Source organism: Cupressus sempervirens, chromosome 7 (assembly GCF_028749045.1).
Source record: "Cupressus sempervirens isolate cs-2001-9-10 chromosome 7, ASM2874904v1, whole genome shotgun sequence".
NCBI classification, from domain to species: domain Eukaryota; kingdom Viridiplantae; phylum Streptophyta; class Pinopsida; order Cupressales; family Cupressaceae; genus Cupressus; species Cupressus sempervirens.
In genome coordinates, this window is record NC_143124.1 from 672,034,437 (window position 1) to 672,041,353 (window position 6,917).

Sequence of the window (6,917 nt, forward strand, 5' to 3'; positions counted from 1 at the left end):
ATTAGGGAGGATGGTAGAAGAGGAAAGTGAGGAGTTTAGGACCCCTATAGCATGAGATAACCTAGCAAGTGTATCTCTAAATAATCACTCTCTATCCTCAGTAGAGGATGTCAATCTGCATGTTGTACTAGGCTCAACACTCTGACCCCCTCTGTGGACACTAGCATCCCCTAAGGATGTAGGACCATGATCCCCAGAACTAGATGCCATAATGTATAATATGTATATAATGTATGTGGATATGAGTGTGAAGCTACAAGACTGATAAATATCTAGAGATCTGCACATGCATATATATATATATATATATATATATATATATGACAGATATAAACATACTAGTGTACATAAATTAAAATAATTAAAAGTTAAATTTAATTTGAAACACAAGTACATATATTTTCACAACATTAAATTTATGGTGTTATTCAATCATGTAATGTATGTATTTTAAAACAAATTATCTTAGAGATCATATCTAATGTATTTTAATGTGTTCATGCAAATGTGAAAAATAAATATTCATACATGTACATGTATATGCGATAATGTAAAAAATAAAATTTCTTGATTAAATTATACCTAAGTGTACACATGTATATGCGATAAAAAAATAAAATTCTTGACTAAATTAGATTTTGATTTAACTACATGGTTAAACAATTTTTCTAAATTTCATATAAATTCATATAAAGGTACATTTTACCTAATGCTTTTTTACATTTTTAGCTAATGTTTTTTTGCATTTTTTAACTAATGTTTTTAACATTTTTACCTAATGTTTGACTACATTCTTGTTTATGTTTTAAATAATTTAATAAAAAATCTAAAAAATAATTTAAATATATTAAAAAATTAACAAATCTAAATAATTTACTCATAAAACACATAAAAAATAAATTAATTTGACTATCACTATCATTTATTCATCAAAAAACACTTAAAATTTTATAAAATGGAAAAAAAAATCCACTAAGATGTTAAGGCTGAAACACCTAGACCACTCTCCAAGAAGTCTAGAAATTGCTACAGTGAAAATGGTAGCTGCAAAGTGTTTTCGGCAGTTTTATAAAACTATGGGGTTGCAGTCGAAACTATTTTGGTCAAAAGGGTTTCTGTCGAAATAGTACAGGCCATGTGGGTACATAGAACTGCTACATATGTCTGGCCAAAATTGTTATAGCCAAAATTGGTATGACCATAACTATTTCAATCGTAACCCTCATTGATATCACAGAGGGTGACACAACTTTGTACTTTCACCCAATCGTATATGAGTTCCTATATATTCCTTATCTAGAGGATTATTGGGCCAACTATTCTAATGAATTTGATGTGAGAAAAAGGTTGTGGTTGAGGATGACCTTAGATCAAGTGAAAACCTTCAAGAATAAATTGGACACTAATGGAATAAAATATGATGATGGAGAAAGTGATAGACCCTTGGTATCTTGGAAAAATTAAATGTTTCTTGATTCTTGAATTAGACTAAAGCAAGAGAAAGGAAGATGATCGACAATCTTGAATTGTAGATGTGCTCAATAGGATAGAGGAATGACTTAAGAAGAAGAAGAATCAAGAAACTATCATTAAGACCTCAAAGAAACACTCAAAGTCTAAGGAAAAGAAGTGTTCCCAAAGATTAATTATTTCCTCTAACCATGGTGCAAGTGGTTTTGTTGTAGGTAAAAAAGAACTTGAAGTTAAAATAACCACATCTATGGTTTAGGTTCAACTTAAAGTAGAGAATATCAAAAGAGTAACCCATTTGAGAACTAGGAAGAAGCAAAGACACCACAACCCTAAGAAAAATTCAGAAACACTAGTAGACTTAGATCATCTAGAGGTAGAACCAGAGACAAAAAGAGTCCCTAGTAATAATATCCTAGATATGGTAGAAAATTAGCAAATCTCAATTGGAGAGGGTAGCATTTCCATGGATTATCTCACACCCACCAACAACTTCAGAATGCCAGAAAAGACCCCCATAGCATCCAAATTGCTAGAGACTTCAATTTCCAAGAAATGAAGTATAGTACCTATGTCCCTAACCATTGATGACTTGGTAAGTAAATATTTGGGAAAGTCATCCAAGACCAAGTAAGCAAAAAATGAATCTAGGATTCATTTTGATAAAGACATAGGACACTGGCTGGAAAAAATTGCTAAGCCATTTCAAGATAAGGATGAGGGCAAGATGATTGCTCAAGAATACCAGGTATCAAAGGTAGATCTTGGAAAAGGAAGTAGAGTAGTCGATATGAAGATCTTTTAAGTCTTTAACAAGAATATTGATGATCGAGTATGGAATGATACTAAAGATAAGTAAGATATGAAGGAAACAATGAAAAATATGGCCTAATGTGTCAATGTCATCTTGTAACCAGAACCAAAGCTGCTTAATGAGATGCCTACAACTATAGATGTTAGGTCTCCAATTAATCAGTAGTATTTAGATAATATTTAGAGGAACAACATAGTGGCTAAAATATTTGAGGTTATTGTCATCTTCAACTGAAAAGGTTACTTAAGTTTAATTTGTAATATTAAATGTAAATGGCATGTGTCATTCACATGTTTATCTAAATGAAGCATGAAAAGAAACCACTGATGTGACCAAGAAGATAGAATAAAACATTGATTCTCATGAGAAGGAAAAAAGTTAATTAGGTCAAAGAGGTTTCATGGATGGATGATGTGCAAGAGTGTGGTTTGTAAAAATTCCTCATAGAGCAACCAAAGATAGTGTTAGATGACAAAACTTTCCACGTGATCAAAGATTGCATCGAATGGAGGAATGAAGCCATCAAACAAGGTATTTCCACACTAGTACATTTTGACAAAATATGTTACTGTGTGACTAAGAACCACTAAAACTTTTAGTCACCTAACTAAAATTGATCACATTCTACTATTTCTTTGCAATTTACAAGTATAGATGACTAAATAAGTGACTAATTTGGTCATTGGGTAACTTCATAAGATCAACCAAATAGAAATGACTAAATAAGTGACTGGATAATTATCCTCTAATAATTAGTCAGCTAAACACAATCGACTAAATATACCCAATAAATATATGAATAAGTGCAGATAATTCATCACTAATAATGAGTCATTTTTACTTTCTCTAAGGTGTATTTATAATGGATTAGGATAATTTTATTTTCCATAACATATGCAAGGTCCATGGACCTTCTCTTTCTTGTATTAATTAGGGTTTCACTTTGTATCTTGTGTTGTTATAGGACACTTTGTTAAATGGCTTGGGATATTTTATTCACCATTTTGGGCCCTTTGATCAATATTTCAAATTGATTTATTTTTCATCTAAGAGGTATCTCAATAAATGAGTGGATTAATAAAAAAATTCTTAAGTTAGTTCTCTTCTATTTTATTGCACACTTGGGCTCTCAATTTATTTATTCCAATATTCATAATTAAAATAATTATTAATTTATAACTAATAGTTAAAAATATTAAAATTTACTATTAATTAAAAATGTATTTAATAACTTGTAAATGTTATTTATTATAAAATATGAGAAGGTGAAATGAATCTAAATATTCTGTAAATGTTATTAAGGCACATGTTAATTTTAAGAGGTCAAGTGTTTAAAAATATTCTTAAATTTTAATATATTTACTAAAAAATAATATTTTGTATTAGAAACTAAAATAATTATTTTAACTTATTAGTTATCTTAATATCAGAAATAAAAACAAAAGACTTGTGTTGAATAAGCCATTTTGAGTTCATTTCTTAATTTGGAGGTAATTTTCATGTTCAATTAAAAGAGAGACAAAATGAAGAGAAAGTACACAAAGATAGTCATGTATGCAATATGTGGAAGTGTATGAAAGGCTCTAAATTTTTTTAACAAAATGTGATGACCTTCTCAAACTCATTTTTTTAATTGACCTCTTGGAGGGTTAGAGCACTAGGGTTGTGAGGCATAACTTTTGTCTTGTGATTCTTGAGTTTGAGTAGACTGGAGGCAATAAAGGTTCCTATTTGTATGTCACTCATTAGTGTTTTGAATTTTGAGAGAGAATATGTTGACCATCCCAAGACTAGGAAGACTTCCAATATAGTATAAGAGAGAGAAAAAAAACATTTAACTATCAAAGAGCCACATAAGAGACATAATGCATTTGTAGATAACATGAGAACATGGCCCACTAGAAAATCCCAAAGACAACTCCCATTTTGTTAGCTATAATGAAATGTTTCTTAAGAGGCTCTATGAGGTGTTTCATGAAAGATCCAAGGATATTGTCTTCTTCACAATTGGATGCAACTGCCCATGTGTTTTCGACACCTTCATATGTTATGATACAAGTATTTTTTACATTTTGAGTTTTTATTTTTTATTTTTTTTGGGATCTCCTTTAGAGTACTGTCACCAATTTTTTTTTTTGTATATTCTTTAGTTTGCTTGTTTACCAAATTTGTGACTTATTTGACACCCTTTCATCAATTAACAATTCATCTATTTGTATCTAGATTTAGTGTTTGTAGTGCCAAATCCAATCCCAATTCAATTTACTATTTTGTGAAAAAAATCCTATAATAAAATTTCATCCCTTAGAAATGCTTAATTTTTCCTTTCTAAAATTTCAACTAGATTATTTACCATTTTGTCATTTCATTTGTATCCTTTGATTCATTTTTCATATTGATTACAAAAAGTTAAAGAGCCATTACCCTCTATATTACTTCCTTGGAAGAATTTCAATTAAGAGGTTATAATAACTCATTAAAATTAACTCTCAAGCATCCTCAAATTTAATTATCCAATTAAAATTAAAATTAAATTACACCAAATTTTAGAAATTTTAAATAATTTTTTTTATTATAAAAGATTGAATTTTTATATACAAAAATACTACACTAAATTTTCTTATTTACAATATTTTAAATAAACTAGTCCAACTATTGTATCAATATACCCATTACAATTTGTTCAATTTTACATTAAAATTTCCACAATCTTACATTAAAAATTATTAATTTTTAGTTCCATGGTAGGAATCCATATGCATCTATTGAGATGCAATTTTTTTATTTGATTAATAATTACCCAATAAAAATAAAATAAAATAGTAACACTAAGCGACAAAGATAGAAGAATGGAAGGAAATAAAAAATTTCAAATGTTCTTGTTGATTTTGACATGATTTTTTTTCAAACCTTATCTTAGATAAAATGTTCTTCAAGCTGTAAGTTCAAATGGAATAATGCTTTGAATTTAGCTTATAATGTTCATTATACAATCTACAAGATGAAAGATGTTTGTGGATCTCATTATTTGGGATACCAAGAGTGTGGAACTAATGTTTCATCCAAACTTCAAATATGACATCTTTTTGCATGACTACTCAAACCATCTAGTTACTCCTCTATTTTCCCTTCAATTTTGTTTGAAAAGAGTAGCGATCTGTCACTTAGACTCCTTGATTTCATAATGAAAAAATCTTCATTCATTATGAAAAATGCACTGAAGCATAAATTTGTAGTGTCTAGACCCAATGTTGGATCATTAATTTTTTTGGTTGTTGGTAATTTTAGAGAATGGGATTAGAGAAAATGGGTTCTTTAATGTTCCATCAAAATCTTAGTACTTGCCAAGGTGTTTTTTATGGTTTTTTGTCTTAAAAAATTATACCAATACTCGCTAAAGGGCATCATCCTTTTTTATTAATTTTGTTCTCTTTTCTAAGAGGTAGAAAAAAAACCTTAATCAAGAAATAAGAATCCATTAAGAAATTTTGTGAGGCCCCTTTCTTTTGTGCATTCTCTTGTCATCCCACATGATGCATTTTATTGTCCCACCCTTCCTACCAAACAATCCACTATAAGTCTATGACAAATATGGTAGAGATAGTTTTTTGCATGTATAGGCATGTCATAATTGATAACAAGAAAAACTTGCTACATATCAATACCTCAAGCCAAAAGGTTAGTTGTAATCAACACTCTAGAAGAACCAAATCTAAATTCACTCATAATAGCATCTCTATTATTATGATCCATTATCACCATGTGTTGCAGACACTCTGTGATCACTAGCTCTCATTTGGTTTGTGATTCAATCAACTTTTCTCGTAGTATTGTTAAGGGTACTAGTCCATACATATCACAAGTAGTGTCAAGCTTATGCTCCTCTTTCTCCACATTCACATAGAACTATTTAATACATTCTATATTAAGCTTGTTCCTCTTTGTACCAATCTAGATTAGATTATTCATGAAAATACTTATGATATTGAGGGCTTTAGGAGGCATTGTAACTGAGAAAATACCATCTTTGAGGTTTTGAGTGAGCAAATAGAAAATAGAATATATCTAATAAAAAAAGAATTAAAGAATGAAAATAAAAAAAAAGAATATTATAGGAAATAGAATTCAATAAGACAAAATACAACAAAAATTCGATAATTTAGAAATTTAACTTTAATATTACTCAATCCTTGCGTCCAAATGGTAACATTTGATTTTCTTCATCAAGAATAAACATTACAATGTAATAAGAGCATAGAGCATGATGATGCAACATGTCATAAACCCTTCCAAATGATTGCACAACATGAACACCATATTGTAGAATTTGTAGGTCCTCCCAAATGCTTATTCCTCCAATATAAGCATGTACTTTTACTTGTAGATAATCACCAAGTATCCACATAACTTTTTCTATCTATTCTATTGGTTCCCAAGATGGTGCCAAAACTAGTGCCTAGAAATGATGGAGATTGTATAATTCATAGACACCAAAACCTTGCATAAAAGGAACAATACCTCTCTGTTGAATAGCAAAAATCTTCTCAAAGGCTATTGATAATGTGTGAATAGATGTCACCAAACTACCAAGGCCTTCTAATTCAGTTTGAATTGGTATTGACCATCTCAAAAC

At 29.6% G+C, this 6,917-nt stretch overlaps 1 pseudogene; it reads right to left on the reverse strand.

Annotated features, from left to right (window-relative positions):
• Window positions 1–5,824: 5,824 nt before the first annotated feature.
• On the reverse strand, window positions 5,825–6,689 carry LOC149548455 (eukaryotic initiation factor 4A-1-like; annotated as a pseudogene).
• Between the last annotated feature and the right edge of the window lie 228 nt (window positions 6,690–6,917).